This window comes from Sus scrofa, chromosome 9, assembly GCF_054392235.1.
Source record: "Sus scrofa isolate SSC_HxYL_T2T_F1_AM1 chromosome 9, Sscrofa_HxYL_maternal_Yorkshire_Landrace_v2.0, whole genome shotgun sequence".
Classification (NCBI taxonomy): domain Eukaryota; kingdom Metazoa; phylum Chordata; class Mammalia; order Artiodactyla; family Suidae; genus Sus; species Sus scrofa.
In genome coordinates, this window is record NC_139391.1 from 92,003,384 (window position 1) to 92,021,589 (window position 18,206).

Sequence of the window (18,206 nt, forward strand, 5' to 3'; positions counted from 1 at the left end):
TCAATCAACATCATACACCACATTCACAGAAGAAAAGTTAAAAACCACATGATCATCTCAACAGATTCAGAGAGAGCATTTGACAAAGTCCAACATTCATTTCTGATCAAAACTCTTACCAAAGTGAGTATAGTGGGAACATACCTTAACATAATAAAAAGCCATGTACGACAAACCCACAGCAAATATAATACTCAATGGAGAAAAGCTGAAAGCCTGTCCACCAAAATCTGGAATGAGACAAGGATGCCCCTCTTACCACCTTTATTCAACATAGTAGTGGAAGTCCTAGCCACAGCAATCAGACAAACAAAAGAAATAAAAGGCATCCAAATAGGAAGAGAAGAGGTAAAACTGTCACTGTATGCAGATGACATGATACTAGATATAGAAAACCCTAAGGACTCAACCCCAAAACTACTTGAACTGATCAACAAATTCAGCAAAGTAGCAGGATGTAAGATTAACATTCAGAAATCAGTCACATTTCTCCACACTAACAACGAAATATTAGAAAAGGATACAAAAATACAATACCTTTTAAAATTGCACCCCCAAAAATCAAGCACCTGGGAATACAGCTGACCAAAGAGGTGAAGGACTTATATGCCGAGAACTATAAAACATTAATCAAGGAAATTAAAGAAGATGTAAAGAAATGGAAAGCTATTCCATGCTCCTGGGTTGGAAAAATTAATATGGTAAAAATGACCACACTACGCAAAGCAATCTACAGATTCAGTGCAATCCCTATCAAATTACCCATGACATTTTTCACACAACTACAACAAACAATCCAAAAATGTATATGGAACCACAAAAGACCCAGAATTGCCAAAGCAACCCTGAGGAACAAAAACCAAGCAGGAGGCGTCACTCTCCCACACTTCAGGCAATATTACAAAGCCACAGTCATCAGGACAGTGTGGTACGGATACCAAAACAGACAGGCAGACCAATGGAACGGAATGGAGAACCCAGAAATACACCCAGACACCTCTGGTCAGTGAATCTTTGACAAAGGAGGCAAGAACATCAAAGGGGAAAAAGACAGTCTTTTCAGCAAGTATTGCTGGGAAACCTGGACAGCTGCATGCAAATCAACGAAACTACAACACACCCTCACACCATGCACGAAAATAAACTCAAAGTGGCTGAAAGACTTAAATATAAGACAAGACGCCATCAAACTCCTGGAAGAGAACATAGGCAAAACATTCTCTGATATCAACCTTATGAATATTTTCTCAGGTCAGTCTCCCAAAGCAACAGAAATAAGAGCAAAAATAAACCAATGGGACCTAATCAAACTGGCAAGCTTTTGCACAGCAAAGGAAACCAAAAAGAAAACAAAAAGACAACTTACAGAACGGGAAAAAATAGTTTCAAATGATGCTGCTGACAAGGACTTAATCTCTAGAATATACAAGCAACTTATACAACTCAAGAGCAAAAAAGCCAACCACCCAATGGAAAAATGGGCAAAAGAGCTGAATAGACATCTCTCCAAGGAAGATGTACAGATGGCCAACAAGCACATGAAAAAATGTTCAACATCCCTGATTATTAGAGAAATGCAAAGCAAAACTACCACGAGACTCCACCTCACACCAGTCAGAAAGGCCATCATTAAAAAGTCCACAAATAACAAAGGCTGGATGGGGTGTGGAGAAAAGGGAACCCTCTGGCACTGTTGGTGGCAATGGAAACTGGTACAACCACTATGGAGAACAGTATGGAATATCTTAGAAAACTATACACAGAACTACCATGTGACCACCCAGCAGTCCCACTCTTGGGCATAAATCCAGACAAAAACTTTCCTTGAAAAAGACACACGCACCGGCATGTTCATTGCAGCTCTACTCACAATAGCCAAGACAGGGAAACAACCCAAATGTCCACTGACAGGTGATTGGATTAGGAAGATGTGGTATAGATACACAATGGAATACTACTCAGCATAAAAAAAACCAAAATAATGCCACTTGCGGCAACATGGATGGAACTAGGGACTCTCATCCTGAGTGAAGTAAGTCAGAAAGAGAAAGACAAATGCCATATGATATCACACATCTGGAATCTAATATACGGCACAATGAACCTTTCCACAGAAAAGAAAATCATGGTCTTGGAGAACAGACTTGTGGTTGCCGAGGAGGAGGAGGAGGGAGTGGGATGGACTGGGAGTTTGTGGTTAATAGATGCGAACTATTGCCTTTGGAACGGATTAGCAATGAGATCCTGCTGTGTGGCTCTGGGAACTATGTCTAGTCACTTATGATGGAGCATGATAATGGGCTAAAATAGAATGGTACTTGTATGTGCAACTGGGTCACCATGCTGTACAGTAGAAAAAAAAAATTGTATTGGGGAAATAACAATAAAAGAAATTTAAAAAAAAAGCTTTCAGTCGATGATTCATTTTACAACGTCTGAATATTTAAGCAGGCAAATAAACCAGTCTTTCAGTCCTGAGTTATTTCCACTATGTATAAGATTCCACTTAATAACTTGAGTTGCTTGAAGGAGATAAATCTAAATATTTTCTTAACTAATGTCACCTGTGTCTGTGAACCTGATTTTGTTTCAAATCCTTAGCTCCTTTGTGGGATTCCATTTTCCCACCTTACTCCATGTTTTTCCCAATAGAGGAGGCCTAATCTAAAGAGGGGTTATGGCAGTGTAAGAGGATTGTCAGAATAATTCAATATCATTGTCATTTTAAACAGTTTGTAAACAAAGATATTGAAAGGACAGATAATACATAAATGGTGAGAATCCTAGACTGTTGAGCTTTTTCCTCCCCCTCCTCTCAGAATGCCTGAAACTATTTTATTGCACCCTTCTCACAGAGTATGCAAAAAGGACACTATTAAATAATCCATAAAATTACTGCCTTTGAAATATATGTTACGTTCTTTTTTTGTTAGCTGTTGGTATACCAGATCAAGTTTTTCATGCTGGTCTTGCTCTCCCTCACCCCCATTTGCCCACATCTGTATCCAGCATGTTTACTTGAAGACTTCAGATATTAAATAAAAAAAAATTTAGAATAGCTTTGTAGTTGTGTCAAATAATGTTATAATATTATATTTTTTGGTACTGGTTTTCATGAAATCTCATTTTTCTCCTTGATTTATAATTTTACCTCTTACAAAACTAGCATCATACCTAAGTTCTTTTAAAAAATGCTGAAGAGCTTTAATATGTATCCTGTATGTTGTATTTTTTTTTAGTACTGTAGTTTAGTGCTGGGTATAATGTGATTTTCTTATATAACTCACCCCACCTAACTTTATTAGCAAAATTAATGAAATGAGACTCTCACAAAAGTGTTTGGTTAGAACCAAGGGAAATCAAACTAACTCGCATTAACAGTCAAGGTCGACTTCCAGAATAAGTGGTTTTACAGTTTGAAGTTAAACAACTTTATTTACAGACAACAATCAAGGCAAATATGTCCATCGCTCTTATTTGAAAGACATTGGTTAAGGTAGAGTTTGGTCTATGTATTAAAAATCATCCATAGAGCTTAAAAAAAAAGAAAAGAAAAGAAAAGAAAACCTGAAATGGGACCCCCAATCTCAGTGATTCTGACTTAATTGGACTTCTGAGAGGCCGAGGCATGGGTATTCATTAAACCCCAATGTGATTATATTATGCAACCAGTGTTGAGAACTGCTATTAAAAGAAACATCAAGGAAGCACAAAGGAGCAGGAGAAAGTAAATATAAAATTCTTACCCTTTAGGAGATGACATATACTTTCTAAAAAAGGAAATGTTATCTAATTAGTTATGAAAATTAAACTCTTAGTTCTTATATTTTGAAAGGAGACAAATTAATCTCATTTATGCATTAATTGTTACAAGGACATATGAAAGTACATAGTCATGTGTTTTAAAAAGACTTTTTTCTGTGTATCTCTAAACTCCTTTATTATTTTTAAGATTGTTGAGTCTCAACTGTGAGTCTAGTCCTCTCCCCCATTATTCCAATTTATGAACTCTTAAGTGTACATTAGTTTACAAATAAGTAATTCAAAATCAGTGGAGTGAATGTGACACTTGCAGTCAATGAAAAATTCAGTGATTCAGTGGGTGTTTTTTCCTCCATAGTGAAATCATGGTTTACTGTTACAGAGTGATGTTTGGTCATTGTGTGCAAAATGTCCTGATCATTCTGGGCATGGGTTGCTTTCTCGGTAAGACTGGGTATATCACACATTGCTCAACAGCAATGAGCATGTGTTGAGTGTTCATTATATTTCAAGTTCTTAGTTGTTATATTTTTAGTGCTTTATTATGTACTGTCTCATTTAATCATAGTGAAAACCCTATGGGGTAGGTGCTCTTTTCTAAAATTCCCATTTTAAAGAGGAGAAACCAGTTTCAGAGACACAAATAACATCTAAAGTTGTGCATCTAGTTGAGGGTAAAGCCAGATTGTGAATTCAAGCAGCCCAACACCAAAGGCAGTAGTGCAAGGTAACAGTAACACAGTATGAAGACCAGTTTTTCTCTTTAACCAATTGGTTAAGATCGGAAGTTAAAGCTTGTGCTTTCTTTGTAGGAAAGGTTTACAAAAAAACTGTCCTGATATTTTCTGAAGCTAAGAGGGCGCAGGCGAACTCCAGGCATTAGTGTCTGCTGCTGGCACTGGACTAGCAGGAGGGTAGGTGTTCTCTTGTACTGGTTGGGTTTTGAGGAAGGACCAGTACTCTCAAAACTTCCCAAAGCCCTCAAGACTCTGCCCTACTCTTTGCTTCCAATTTGTATGGGGGAACACCACTTAGGGTGGGGGAAGCAGAGAAGACAGCTTATTTGGAATAATGTGAATGGGCTTGATGAATGCAGGTAGTAGAAAACTGCAAACGTGTGGTCACAAGACCTCAGTTAAATTCCTGGCTCTGACGCTAAAGGTTGCTCAACTTCTCTGAAACTGTGCATCTTTTCTTCTTCTTTCTTTCTTTCTTTCTTTCATTTTTTTTTTTTTTTTTTTTTTGTGACCATGCTGAGGAGATGTGGAAGTTCCCAGGTCAGGGATCAAACCCACGTCACTGCAGTGACCCTGAGCTGCAGCAGTGACAACATTATTGCACCACAAGAGATCTCTTCACTTTGTGCATCTTTAAAATAGAAATGGCAATAGTAGTAACTGAATTCCTTAACTCAAGGAGCTAAAGAGTGAATGAGATAATATACTATAAAAACTAAATAAAACCTAAGGTATTTTAAAACCTGTTAATGTTAATAAAGCATATTTTTACTTCCTAGCTGGAAGGCTTTGTTTCTTTAACATGCAGAATATAAAAGACAAACCAATAAAACCTGAAAAACTCTTTTACTCTATAATGCTACTTGATTTAGAATGTCATTACCACTTGGACTGACTTTGATTTCCCCCAGTGTTCAAAACCCCTAGGCATTTGAGCAATCTCTGAGTGCAGCAATTACAGTCTAATGGGCAAATCCCATGATCTTTTCTCAGTCTTCAATAGAATTGCTAATAGCAGTAATAATTCATTCATTCAAAAAGTGTATATTGAGAGCCTACTGTGTGTCTGGAATAAATTTAAGTCATTGAAATTAAAGCCAGTGAAGATGAAAGCAGGTAAAAGTGAAATTGCCTATAACCACCTACTGTGGATCTTTTTTTTGGTCTTTTTAGGGCCACACCCATGGCATATGGAGGTTCCCAGGCTAGGGGTCGAATTGGAGCAGTAGCTGCTGGCCTACACCTCAGCCACAGCAACGCCACATCCGAGCTGCATCTGGGACCTACACTACACCACAGCTCATGGCAATGCTGGACCCTTAACCCTTGAGTGAGGCCAGGGATCAAACCTGCATCCTCATGGATCCTAGTCAGATTCGTTTCTGCTGAGCCACCATGGAAACTCCACAAATAATATCATTTAATCTTGAAAGCAGTCCTGCAAGATAGGTTTTACCAGTATGATTTGTAAATGAGTTTCAAAGAGCTGAGAAGATGTATCTAGCACCTCCTAGCAAAGGAGATGTCTGATTGGAGCTGTAGCTGCCGGCCTATGCCAGAGCCACAGCAACGTGGGATCCGAGCCGAGTCTGCAACACAGATCATGGCAACGCTGAATCCTTAACCCACTGAGCAAGGTCAGGGATTGAACCTGCAACCTCATGGTTTTTAGTCAGATTCATTAACCACTGAGCCACGACAGGAACTCCCGTCAGTGGTGTCATTTTTGGAACTCTTACTCTGCTCCCTTCCACATCAAGTTGAGCTCAATCTTGATTGACTCAGTCTTCCATTTTTGTTGCCGACTTTTCGTGCTTATTACTTCTTCTAACTGTTGTAGTAGTCTTCCAACTAGTACATTTTTAGTCTCTTCACCATTTAGCTTAATTGTACAATACTGCCTAGTAACTCCTACAAAGCCCAAATCTGATTATTTCCTTCTTCAAAAATCTTGCATGGTTTGCCATGGTCTATAAAAATTGCCAGTACTCCTGAGATATTCTTAGTGTCCAGAGTATATGTCAAACCACATTTCCAGCCTTCTCCTTCAATGTGCTCCTTTCCATGTATGATATCACTGTTTTTCAGGCTTGTGTGATAAGAATTGCCTGGGGTGTATTAATACACAAGTTCCCAGGCTCTGCGTGAGCCTACTGAGCCAAAATTCTCAGGTATTTACCAGGCCTTGTGGGGAGTGGTAAAGCCTGGTGGTCCTTAGACAGACTCAGAGTATAAGCTCACAGCTGTGACCATCCAAGAACTCATGCTACCACTGTGTGTTGAGGAAATCAGCCAGTACCACCTATGTTGTAACAGTAAGTCATACCTGAGTTCTCCTGGCCACTCTTTCATGCACATCACTAAGATGCAAACTATGTTCTGAAAAACCCAAAGACATTAAAATGAATTCTCCAAAGAGGTGAATTCTCACATCTATACGAGCGTAAGATATTTTTATGTGAGCGCAGTATGAAATACATAAAGGAATTTAACTTGTAAATAAGTGTTTAACTAACACATGAATTGTTCCACTTCTAAGTTATATGTGTAATTTAGAGAGAGAGACAAAGACAGAAAAACAGGCCTAGATACACACACATAACATGTATGGCTTATCTTCCCCCTAAATGATACAAACTAGATTACAAAAAGAGCCCTAATATTGCAAGATAAAAGTTTTATGAAATAAGATTATGAAACAAGAGAAAGATAATGACCAAAAAGTCATTGTTCTGTAAAACTTTCTACATTATTAGTGAAATGGCTGTTAAATAGAACATTGAATAAAGATTATTGCTTTTTTCTTTTTCTTTTCTCCTTCCCAATTTGCACCACTAATAAGCAAAACTAATAAGCTTTTAAAATCTTCTGGAGTTCCCTTATGGCACAACAGGTTAAGGATCTGGTGGTGTTACTGCAGCTGCTGTGTCACTGGTTCAATCCCTGGCCCAGGAACTTTAATATGCTGTGGGTGCAGCCAAAAAAAGAAAGAAAAATCTCTTATCATACTACATACATATTTTTTCTTCTCAGTAATTTCTGTTTTCTCCAGATTCCTTTTAAATATAGTATTTTTATAAACCTCAAATTTTAAAAATTGCAAATAAAATAGCAATGTGTAATTGTTTTCTTTTTGGAAAGGAAAAATCTAGGCCCTTTGGCTATCATACAAATTAGAAGTAAATATGGTAGATGTTTAACTGGAAGTTGAAGAAATCATTTTAAACCCCTGAGTAAAACAAATTATTAATTAAATTTAATTATATATTCTGAAAATGATAAAAGTAATGTGAATATTAATTCATTCTTTTCTGCATCTAGCTATTTATCCATCCATTCATCCACAGCACATTTATTAGGTACATACTATACACAATACAGAACAGATGTATACCCTTTAAATTTTGCTGTACTTGATATTCACTGAATATCATTGACTTTCTCAGAGCTGAAGAAAGGTAAATGGATTGGGGTCACCATCCTAAAACACTTTTAAAATACTGATTTAATATTTCAAATATGTATGCATCTTTTTTTTTTTTTTTTTTTTTTTTTTTGGTCTTTTAAGGCCACACCCGAGGCATATGGAAGGTATTGGACTAGGGGTCAAATCGAAGCTGCAGCTGCCAGCCTACCCCTCCCCACTAGTAGCCACTAGTTTGTTCTCTATATCTATGAATCTGCTTCTTTTTGTTATACTTACTAGTGTGTGGCATTTTTTAGATTCCACATATAGTGATATCCTACAGTATTTGTCTTTGTCTCCTTAGTCACCTCTTATCCAAAGAGGGATTGTAGGTGCTATATGTGTTTGAACCTGGCTTCTGAGGCTATTCTCTTTCTTGCTAGGGAGGGCCATGGTAGGCACACCCTACAACAGGCTGTGAGGGAGGCTCTTGTCTTCTTCTGTTCCAGTGGAAAGAGGCTGAATTTTGAATCCAGGTGGATTCATGTGTAAATCCAATCTCCCTCACTTCCTACTTTGATCTTGGACAAATTATCATCTCTGAGCCTGTTTCTTCATTTGTATCATGTGGAGAATATTATCTATCTCATAGATTTTTATCTACTGTCAAAAGTTTATTTTCCTTTCACTATCAATAAATGCTTGGTGAATGCAGTCAAGTGGTAATATTTTAGGAATTACATGTATCAAACTAATTATGACTTTACTGGTTTACCTTTTAGATTGCTGCTATGGGCTAGAATTCATATGCTGAAGCCCATTCTTATATTGAAGTTCATATGTTGAAAATTCATACTGAAGCCCTAGCCCCCAATGTGTATATTGAGATGGGGCCTTTCAAAATAATTAGATTTCGATGAGGTCGTAAGAATAGACCCTCACGATGGGATTAGTATGTTTAAGAAGATCAAGAAAGAGAGATCTCTCTTCATGAGCATACATGTACCCAAGAAATGCCATATGAGCACAGAACTAGATGGCAGCCATCCGCAAACCAGGAAGCAGGCCCTCACCAATACCAAATCTGTGAGCACCTAGATCTTGGACTGTGAGAAACAAATTTGTGTTGTTTAAAATACTCAGTCTATGGTATTTTGTTATAGCAACTCAAGCATCCTAAGACAGTTTTTACTAAATTTCCTACTAATTCCTTAGAGCATGAGCTAAACTTGTATCTTTGTTTAGGATCCCGAGTATTTAGGGTACTACCTGGTACCTAGGATTCAATAAATAACTTGAATACAATTTAGCTATAAAATGATAAATCACTCCACATGTTCTTATCATCATCTACAGCCTCTATTGATTACTTTCCCTACCACTGATACACAAAAAAACCATGATGGTTTGGATAGATAGGCTAATGTAAAAACCTGTACTTTGGTCAAAAGGATCAGAGGGAACACAGTATAATATAGTGTCTACCATGAGGTTAGGTGTGAAACTGAATTTAAATTCTGCGTCTGTCATTTATTAGCTGTGTGGGTGAAGGAAAGTTATCTAACTTAACCAGCTCAGTTTATTCATCAATCTTTGCAAACCTGTTTTGAACATTAGATGAAATCATGTAATAAAGAAATGTGAAGGTTTTCTGAGTAGTTTTTGTCATCCTGAACCATTATTTTAAAATGTTTACACTCTCTCAATTCCTGAAAGAATGGTTTTAAATTAACCTAGGGAACTCTCTTTGAATATCTTTCTTTGTTCCACACGTATTTCCTTGTGTCAGGAAGCGATAAAAACACATGGCACAGAGAGCTAGTGACTGAAGAGGAAGTTAATGATGTTTGTTTCTCCTCCAGAATTAGTAGTTCAAAAATTAAGAATATGTCTTGCCAAGTGTGGAAAATACACAGAATGCTTTGATTGTGGGATTACAACGGACCTAATTTTTTGACATTAGTATTTGTTTGATATTAGTATTTCTTTGATATTTATTAACACGCTATTTATTTATTTATTTATTATTTATTTATTTATTGTTTTTTTAGGGCCGCACCCGTGGCATGTGGAGGTTCCCAGGCTAGGGGTCTAATCAGAGCTACAGCTGCCGGCCTATGCTAGAGCCACAGCAACACCAGATTTGAGCCCCGTCTGTGACCTACACCACAGCTCACAACAACGCTGGATCCTTAACCCACTGAACAAGGCCAGGGATTGAACCTGCAACCTCATGGTTCCTAGTCAGATTCGTTTCTGCTGTGCCATGACAGGAACTCCCTAACATGCTTTTTAAATTTGAAAATTGGAGGCTTTGTGTTTTATTTTATATAATGATTAAATATTTATTTTTATAATTTATTATAAATTATAAATATAATATGAACTATAAGATTATATATTATAAAGAAGAATTTATCTCTTCTTTATCCTGTAGACTTAGAAATCAAGAGAAGGTTTAGAATAAAGCATTTTGAAATCATTGACAAGCACAAATGGTATGTTAGGATATCATGTTAAGATTGTAATGTCTTTGGAGAGACCATGTTTTGGGTGGGAAGAAGTAAACAAGGCCTTTCCCCAGCTATATACTGAAGAAAACGCTATTGTGATTGAGAAGTTTTGTTTTACTCAAAGCAAGCTCATTTTTCACCAGAGATTCCTGCATATGCATTAGTTTGGGGCATTACTAAAGTTGGTGGAAGGGAGATGGAATGAGGTGCGGGTGTTTCAGCAGAAGGCAGGCAATTAAGAAAGTATATAAAAGTGACAATGTATGCTATTCTAGAAAGTCTGAATATTCTCATTTCAGGGGAAAGAGAGAATGCAACCGTTTGGAATATCTTTTATTTAATTAAAATCAAGACTCAAATGGTTCGCTTCTGCCGCATGAGTATCCTTTTGACTTTTGCTTGATTTAGCTACTGCCTGATGATTTACAAAGATTCAGATGTACTTTGTTATAAATAAAAGGGAATTCCTTTGGTAAATTTTAATTTTTTATTGCAGAATCCCTTGCTCTTGCTTCTGCTGTCAGGTTTGGCAATAGTCATACACTCTGGTAAGATCACTTTTAAAGACGTCTTAGTAGAAAAGAACATGGGTATTTACGTTGAAGAAGAGAAGGCAAGCATGTTGTAGGGATTATATCATTTCATTCAGGAATTAGCTTTGGAAAAGTCATTGAGGAACTGGTATTTGGGAGTGGCAGATATTTTTAAATTGCTTCTAAGTAAAAATCATGCTTTTTCATTTAACGAACTGGAAAGAAATCATCTAGTCCAGTGTTTTCTAGACTTCATATCATGAACTGTTTGTGTGTCAGGAAATCGATTTAGTAGTTTCAGTTAAATAATGGAACAGGGAGTTCCCGTCGTGGCGCAGTGGTTAATGAATCTGACTAGGAACCACGAGGTTGCGGGTTCAATCCCTGCCCTTGCTCAGCGGGTTAACGATCCGGCATTGCTGTGAGCTGTGGTGTAGGTCACAGACGCGGCTCGGATCCTGCATTGCTGTGGCTCTGGCGTAGGCCTGTGGCTGCAGCTCTGATTGGACCCCTAGCCTGGGAACCTCCATATGCCGCGGGAGCGGCCCAAGAAAAGACCAAAAAAAAAAAAAAAAAAAATGGAACAGAATGAAATACACTACTACATACCAAAGTGAACCCACATTGTAAGACTTAAGGATTAATTTGCAAAATTTGATGTTTGAGTTTTATACAGATAAACATGTTCCTATTTATGTATAGATATAGTGCATTAATATGAAATGTATTTTTCAGTGTGAGAAGAAGTTGAAGAAGCTTGAAAGCCATTGATTGAGTCTTTCTCCCATTTTTGAGATGAAGATATTGAAAGAGTCTGACTCCCAGTTGATTTGAGTGGGTCTCCTTGAGGTAGTTTATCTATCCACAGGTCTCTCTCTCCTTAGAATTTTGTTTTGACCACCCATGCTTCTTCCACATCCCCTGCCTCATACTTTAAAATTCCTATGTTTTTGTCAGCAGGAGTTGGATCAAAGATGCTGATTCTGGGGAGATGAATCTTCATTGAGCCTCTGAGCACCTTGCTCTGTGGTGGTTGGTACTTGCGATACCATGTGGAAAAGAACATAATCTCTCTCCATTGATAAGGTGTAGTTTTTCATAGGTTAAATCAGGTGGAAAGTTGGAACAGTAATCTGATAAATTTCATCAATAGATGCAAGTAATCTTTATTGGCTTCTACCACTTGCTCAGTTGAGTTCCACAGATATTTATTGAGCTCCTGCTTTGTACCAGCCATGTATCTCTTCCTATATGGGAACAAATATTCAAATAGTTAAACTGATCCCTCACTTTGCTTGTGGGATATCCCTTTGGATTTACAAAGTACGAGATATTTGGGGGTTGTTTGCCAAAGAAAATAGCAGTGTAGCTCCATGTTTTATAACACAAGATGACGCTTTGAAACTCTGTTGTCTGGAAATGTTCCTGGTATCCTGAACTCAACCTTTCATTTGTTAAGGAGTCCTGAAGTGATGAAGTTCATGTAGAATGTTTTTCTCTATCTTGCTTTCATAGCACATTGATTTTTTTATTGAACTTTATCCCTGTTGCTTTTTACAAAGTGTCAGTTCTGCACTAAGAGCTGATGGAGGCTTTTTATATTGCTCTGACAACCTGAGAATCAAGGCAGGAGGGCCAAGGGGACCCATTGTCTGGATGCCATGTGGGATTTTGTCCTTCCCACGTTGTTGCTGCTGCTTGTTTGCCTTTCTGTGTGGCAGTTTCTGAAAGTGGTGTTCTGTTTTCTGTCTTTCCCTCTTTTGTTTTTAAAGTGTTTGTACAAAGTGTATTATTTCATTTAGTTTGGTTCTTAGTTGAATATTGGCCACATAAGTCATTTCCTGAGGCAGTTACAGCATCAAGGAGTAGTCCCCAGATGGCACCATGAGCCTGCTTTTGTTAGATGGCTGTCAGTACAAAGAGGGAAACCCATTAGGTCCAAGCCAATGGAGGGAGATCTATAACCAGAGTCTAATCTTGTCAGTGGGTAGAGAAAAGTACTTCTTCTTTTTTTATTTTTTTAATTCTCAATCTTTAAAATCTCTGCTAATTTGAGAGATTAAACATGATATTGTCGTCTTTTTTTTAACCCGCCTTCTTGGTTTGTAGTGATTTTGAACATTTTCCCCACAATAAGTGCTGGAATTTCTTCCCCTGTTCTGAATTTCTGTTTGTATCCTTTGCCCATTTTTCTTTTAGATTGCTCTGTTTTGTTATTAATTGGAGGTTTTTATATATTTTTTGAAGTATTTTTTATTGTGTTAAAATACATGTATATCATCAAATCTATACTGAGTATACACTTTAGTGTTATTAAGTAATTCGTGTAATTGTGCAACCATCACCAATATTCAACTTCAAAACCTTTCTGTCATCTCAAAGTGAAAAAAAGCAAAAACAAAAACCATGGTTAAATGCTATGATATAGGTGGCAGTGTCTTAACCATACATGTGCTGTGCAGGCCTAAGGACCTCTTTCTTCCCTGGCAGGAGGATTGCTTACTTTTCTCCTTTCATACAACTCTAGAAACACTCTTGAATAATAATATCCACTAATTGTTTTTCTGGATCCAAAGTGTCCTTGAGTATTGCTAATTCACTTTAAAAGGTACATTCGTATATGATACAGACAAAAAGCTTTTCCCATATGACCATCTTACTGAGCGAGCTCTATTTTGTTGAGTCTTTATAGTGCTTATACTTTTTATTTACTTTACTGGTGTTTGATGTTTTTTTCATGCTTGCCAATGTGGTATTTCCAGCTGTGCATGGAAATTAATTTTTTATTTGAATAGACAATTCCAGGAAACTATCTATTAAGGTTATAGGAGGCAAAGAGAATGTTGTTTTACAAGTTTTTTTCTGGTATTCTTGGCATTATAAGGGGAGGAAGAAGGTTGATTTAAGAGTTCATGATGGCAGTTTGTTTTTTGTTTTTAATGTTATTTGTTTGCCACTAATCATAACCTCTGAAACCTTTTTTTGGACAATAGATCCCTTTGTGTATCTGAGTGGTTCTATGGAACCTCAAAATCTAAGGTCCATAGAATCTTTCCAAAACCCTAGGGGTCAGGTGTGTTTTGGAATTGAAAAATTACCAGATTTTTAAAAAGTTAATATGGCACACAAACTTAGTATTATGTCGTCTTTAATGGGATTTGGAACAGCTTCCTATAATAAAAACAGTATTTCTGCAGTGAAATTTATAGATATTAACACTAAATGAGATGAAGACAATAAGTAGCCTCATGTCAGTTTTTTTTTTTTTTTTTTTTTTTTTTTTTGTCTTTTTGTCATTTTCTTGGGCTGCTCCCATGGCATATGGAGGTTCCCAGGCTAGGAGTCTAATAGTAGCTATAGCCACCGGCCTACGCCAGAGCCACAGCAACACGGGATCCGAGCCGCATCTGCGACCTACACCACAGCTCACGACAATGCTGTATTCTTAAACCACTGAGCAAGGCCAGGGATCAAAGCCTCAGCCTCATGGTTCCTAGTCAGATACGTTAACCACTGAGCCACGATGGGAACTCCATGTCTGGTTTTCTTTGTTTTGCTTTCGCTGTGCCTGCAGCATGTAGAAGTTCCTAGGCCAGGCATCAAACCCAAGCCGCAGCAGCGACCTGAGCTGCTGCACTGACAATGCTGGATCCTTAACCCACTGCACCACAGGGAACTACTGGTAGCTTCATGTGTGTTTAGGCCAGTTTTTGTTGCCAGATGAGTTTAGATTTAATGCCCAATGAGTTTTGGAGAGTCTTTGTTCTTTAGGATTCTGGATAAGGAGCAAACATAATTTCACCTATACTTCAGGGACTTCCAACTCCCTTGGTTAGAAATGACTTGGCTCCATCCTCCAATCATGCCTGTTTCTCCTTGGCCCAACCCAAGTTGTGGACTTAGCATTCTCAATATTACAGACGTTTTTGCTCTGGGGCTCTATCTATTACTCAGTTATTCTGCTGCTGAATTTAATCTCTTGTTTTTCAGCCATTCTGTGCCTGGGTTCTGGTCCTTTATGCCTAGTACAGGTACCATTTTGGTAAATGTCTCTTTACCTTTTTTTTCTTCATTGCCTTTATTCCTTTGCACTGATTATTCTCAGTACTGAAATGCCTTTTCCTCTCCTCCTATTAAATTTATCCGATACCACATTATTCCACTATTTAGATTCTCCCTCTGTTATACTCCCTGTATCCTCTTAGAGCTTTGTACCTTTCTTAGAGCATGTACTACATTGCTCCATAATGATTTGTATAGTAATGTATTTCTCATCAAATTCTAAGGTTCTTGAGAATAGTACTTCTTTGCATATCCATTGCTTATTAACACATCACAGATTCAGATCACAGATTTTCAGCCCAAGATAAATAGAGGGTATGTATTTGGAGGTAATAGGGTGAGACTGGGGACTAGGGAAAGATGAATGTACAAAAGAAATAAATTAGAGTACAAAACAGAGTAGTTTAGAATAAGAATGGTTTTGTTTAGCTTAAATACATATGAGGTTTAGAAAATTAAAAGATTTATAGCATTTATAGAATTAGGAAAACTTCCAAAAGGAGTTGAAGCCGGAGACACATCTCAGCAGGTAGATAGGAATAGGCAGAGAAGAATGCACAGTGCTTTCCAGAGGAAAGTAGAGAAAGGACGTTGAGTAGAGAAAGGGTGTTTCTTTGAGTAGAAAAAGGGCATTAATGAGCAATGAACATACTTTAGCTATTGGTCGCTTATATTGTGAGTTCTGATCTAGGAGAGTGACAGCAGAAACAGGTCAGTAGGCCAGGTAGGTCTGGATTATGTACAACAGTATAAGAAAAGAATTGGATCTATTTAGAGTAAGATGCCATTGTGAATTAAGGAACAGAATAAGAATGATGTGGTAGAAATGTTTCTGAAAATAAGTGTATCTACCTCCTATTCAGTGATATGTGAACTAAAGAATGGGAAGGGGCTGGTTTACATCCTTCTGCTCAAAACTAGTAGGAGATCATAAGGATCTGAACTAAGATAATGGTAGTGAGAATGAAAGTAGAGAAAAGGGTGTGAAATTTTTGAATAGTAAAACCATAGTATAATGGTTAATTTTTTTGTGTCAATTTGACTATGCCACTGGGTGCCAAGATACTTGGTTAAACATTATCCTGGGTGTTTTTCTGATGGTGCTTTTGGAGATTAAAATTTGAACTTGTAGACTGTAATGTGAGTGGGCCTCATCCAATTCGTTGAGGTCCTGAGTAGAAGAACACTCTCACCTTCCTTGAATAAGAGAGCAGTCTGCCAGACAGCCCTCACATTGGAATACTGGTTCTTACCAGTTCTACAGCAGCCTGCTGGCCTTCCCATACGAATTGGGATAGCCCACATATTGTGAGAGCTAATTTCTTTTAATATAGCTTTGTTTTTTTGGAGCACTCTGACTAATATTCATAGGATATGGAGAGTGACCAGATCTGGGAGGAGTTGAAGAGGACTTAAAATTTGGGAGTGAGAATTCTGGAGAATAATAACTGTAACAATAGGAATGGGAAAATTGAAAATAGGCGGTCAGTTTTGAGGGAGAATATGGTTTTGGTTTTGTTGACTCTAAAGGGATACTGGAGATTCAGGTGAAGTTATTTTAAGCAGCTTAAGTAAGGTAGGTAGCCTGTGTGTGTTAGGCTGGGAGTGACATCTTTGAATCATTTGCAAGCTGGTGAACAAATGTCACTTGACAGAATAAAGTCCTCAGGAAAGTGAGAAAGAGGAGCAGAGGGCAAAGATTTGATTGAGGCTCTCTAGGTGGGAATTTTGGAGCTAGAGGAGCTAGAGGAGTCAGTATGCAGAAAACTAGTTGTTGACAGTCTTCACTCTTGACATTGGTTTTTCTGCCTTGTGCCTGGGAATGTGTGAGTTCCATGTGGACAACTATTTACCCACTCCTGTTCCCAGCTTTAAATGATGTTCTTCAGATACTCAAGATCTCTGGACATTGCTTTTACCTTTATTTTTCACTTTAAATGAAGACTGAAACAGGAATTAGGATTCTTTTCTCTAAACCTGACGTGACATTTAAGTAGATATATAGGCATGTTTCACCATTTAATTCCTAGAACGTTAATTTTCTTTTCAAAAATATAAAGGTTGGTTTAAGAATTTTCAAGGTTCCTTATAGCTGAATAGTCCTGGGGAAAAATTTTTGTATGTCAAAAAATTGTTCTAAGCTGCAGAAGTGATGTTGAGTAAATTCAGAAAATAAATCAAAAATTTCAGTTAATCTTTCTCACCTCTTCGGGGGAAGTTTTTATTAATTTAATATCAATAAAAATATTGCAACATATATGAAATAAGTCAAAGATTTTATATCACCTTGTCTAAAAACAGCTTTGGACCAAAAAGAAATTCTTCCTAAACATTAAAGGTGCATTTTAAAAAAACTTTTTTTTTTTTTAAACAGGAGCCTAACTCTACTTTATATAGTTAAAATTAATAAAACTTTGAAAAAAAAAACAGGAAAAATGTAAGCAGAACTTTTTCTTAAATCCCAACACTGTGAAGAAATTTTAGTTTTTAGGGAATTTTTATTCTATTACAAAGATTTTTTACTTTTAAAATCTCCTTATAGGGAGTTCCCTTCGTGGCTTAGCGGTTAAGGAACCTGACTAGGATCCATGAGGATGTGGATTCAATCCCTGCCTTGCTTAGTGGGTTAAGGATCCAACATTGCCATGAGCTATGGTGTAGGTCACAGACATGGCTTGGATCCCGAGTTGCTATGGCTGTGGGGTAGGCTGGCAGTTATAGCTCCGATTTGACCCCTATCCTGAGAACTTCCATATGCTGCGGGTGCGGCCCTAGAAAACAAAAAACAAACAAACAAAAAAACCCTTATAGAATCAAGTTATATAATTAATAAAAGAGAAGTCACTAGTTAAAATGATCCTTTAAATGTTTCCCATATTTTAGTCAAAATTATATCACAACTCCTCATGTGTTTCTTGATCTGTGTTAACATCAGATCATCTCACAATACCTATTTTTAATTTACTTTGGAAGAATACATTCTGTTCTGAATGGCATATTCCTCTAAGGCATATCCAGTATAAGTTTTGGGTATTTGATCAATGTGTGATGTTTACATTGTAGTCTATACCGTTTAACAATTTTCTATGACTGCATAATTTGAAATATGGTGAATTTCTAAAGGTAGTTTGGAAAATAATGACCTCTCTATTTTAAAAATGTACAGTGTATAATAATGTGTATGTTGATATAT

The 18,206-nt window shown here is 37.2% G+C and overlaps 1 protein-coding gene and 1 non-coding gene across 14 annotated transcripts in view; one reads left to right on the forward strand and one right to left on the reverse strand.

Annotated features, from left to right (window-relative positions):
* The window catches only part of HDAC9 (histone deacetylase 9), a 967,336-nt gene that overhangs the window by 97,178 nt on the left and 851,952 nt on the right, over window positions 1-18,206 (forward strand). The gene's annotated exons all lie outside the window — the stretch shown is intronic.
* Window positions 13,350-13,475, reverse strand: LOC146400028 (U6atac minor spliceosomal RNA). Its single transcript, XR_014816974.1, has one exon. It is a non-coding gene; the product is annotated as a U6atac minor spliceosomal RNA (small nuclear RNA).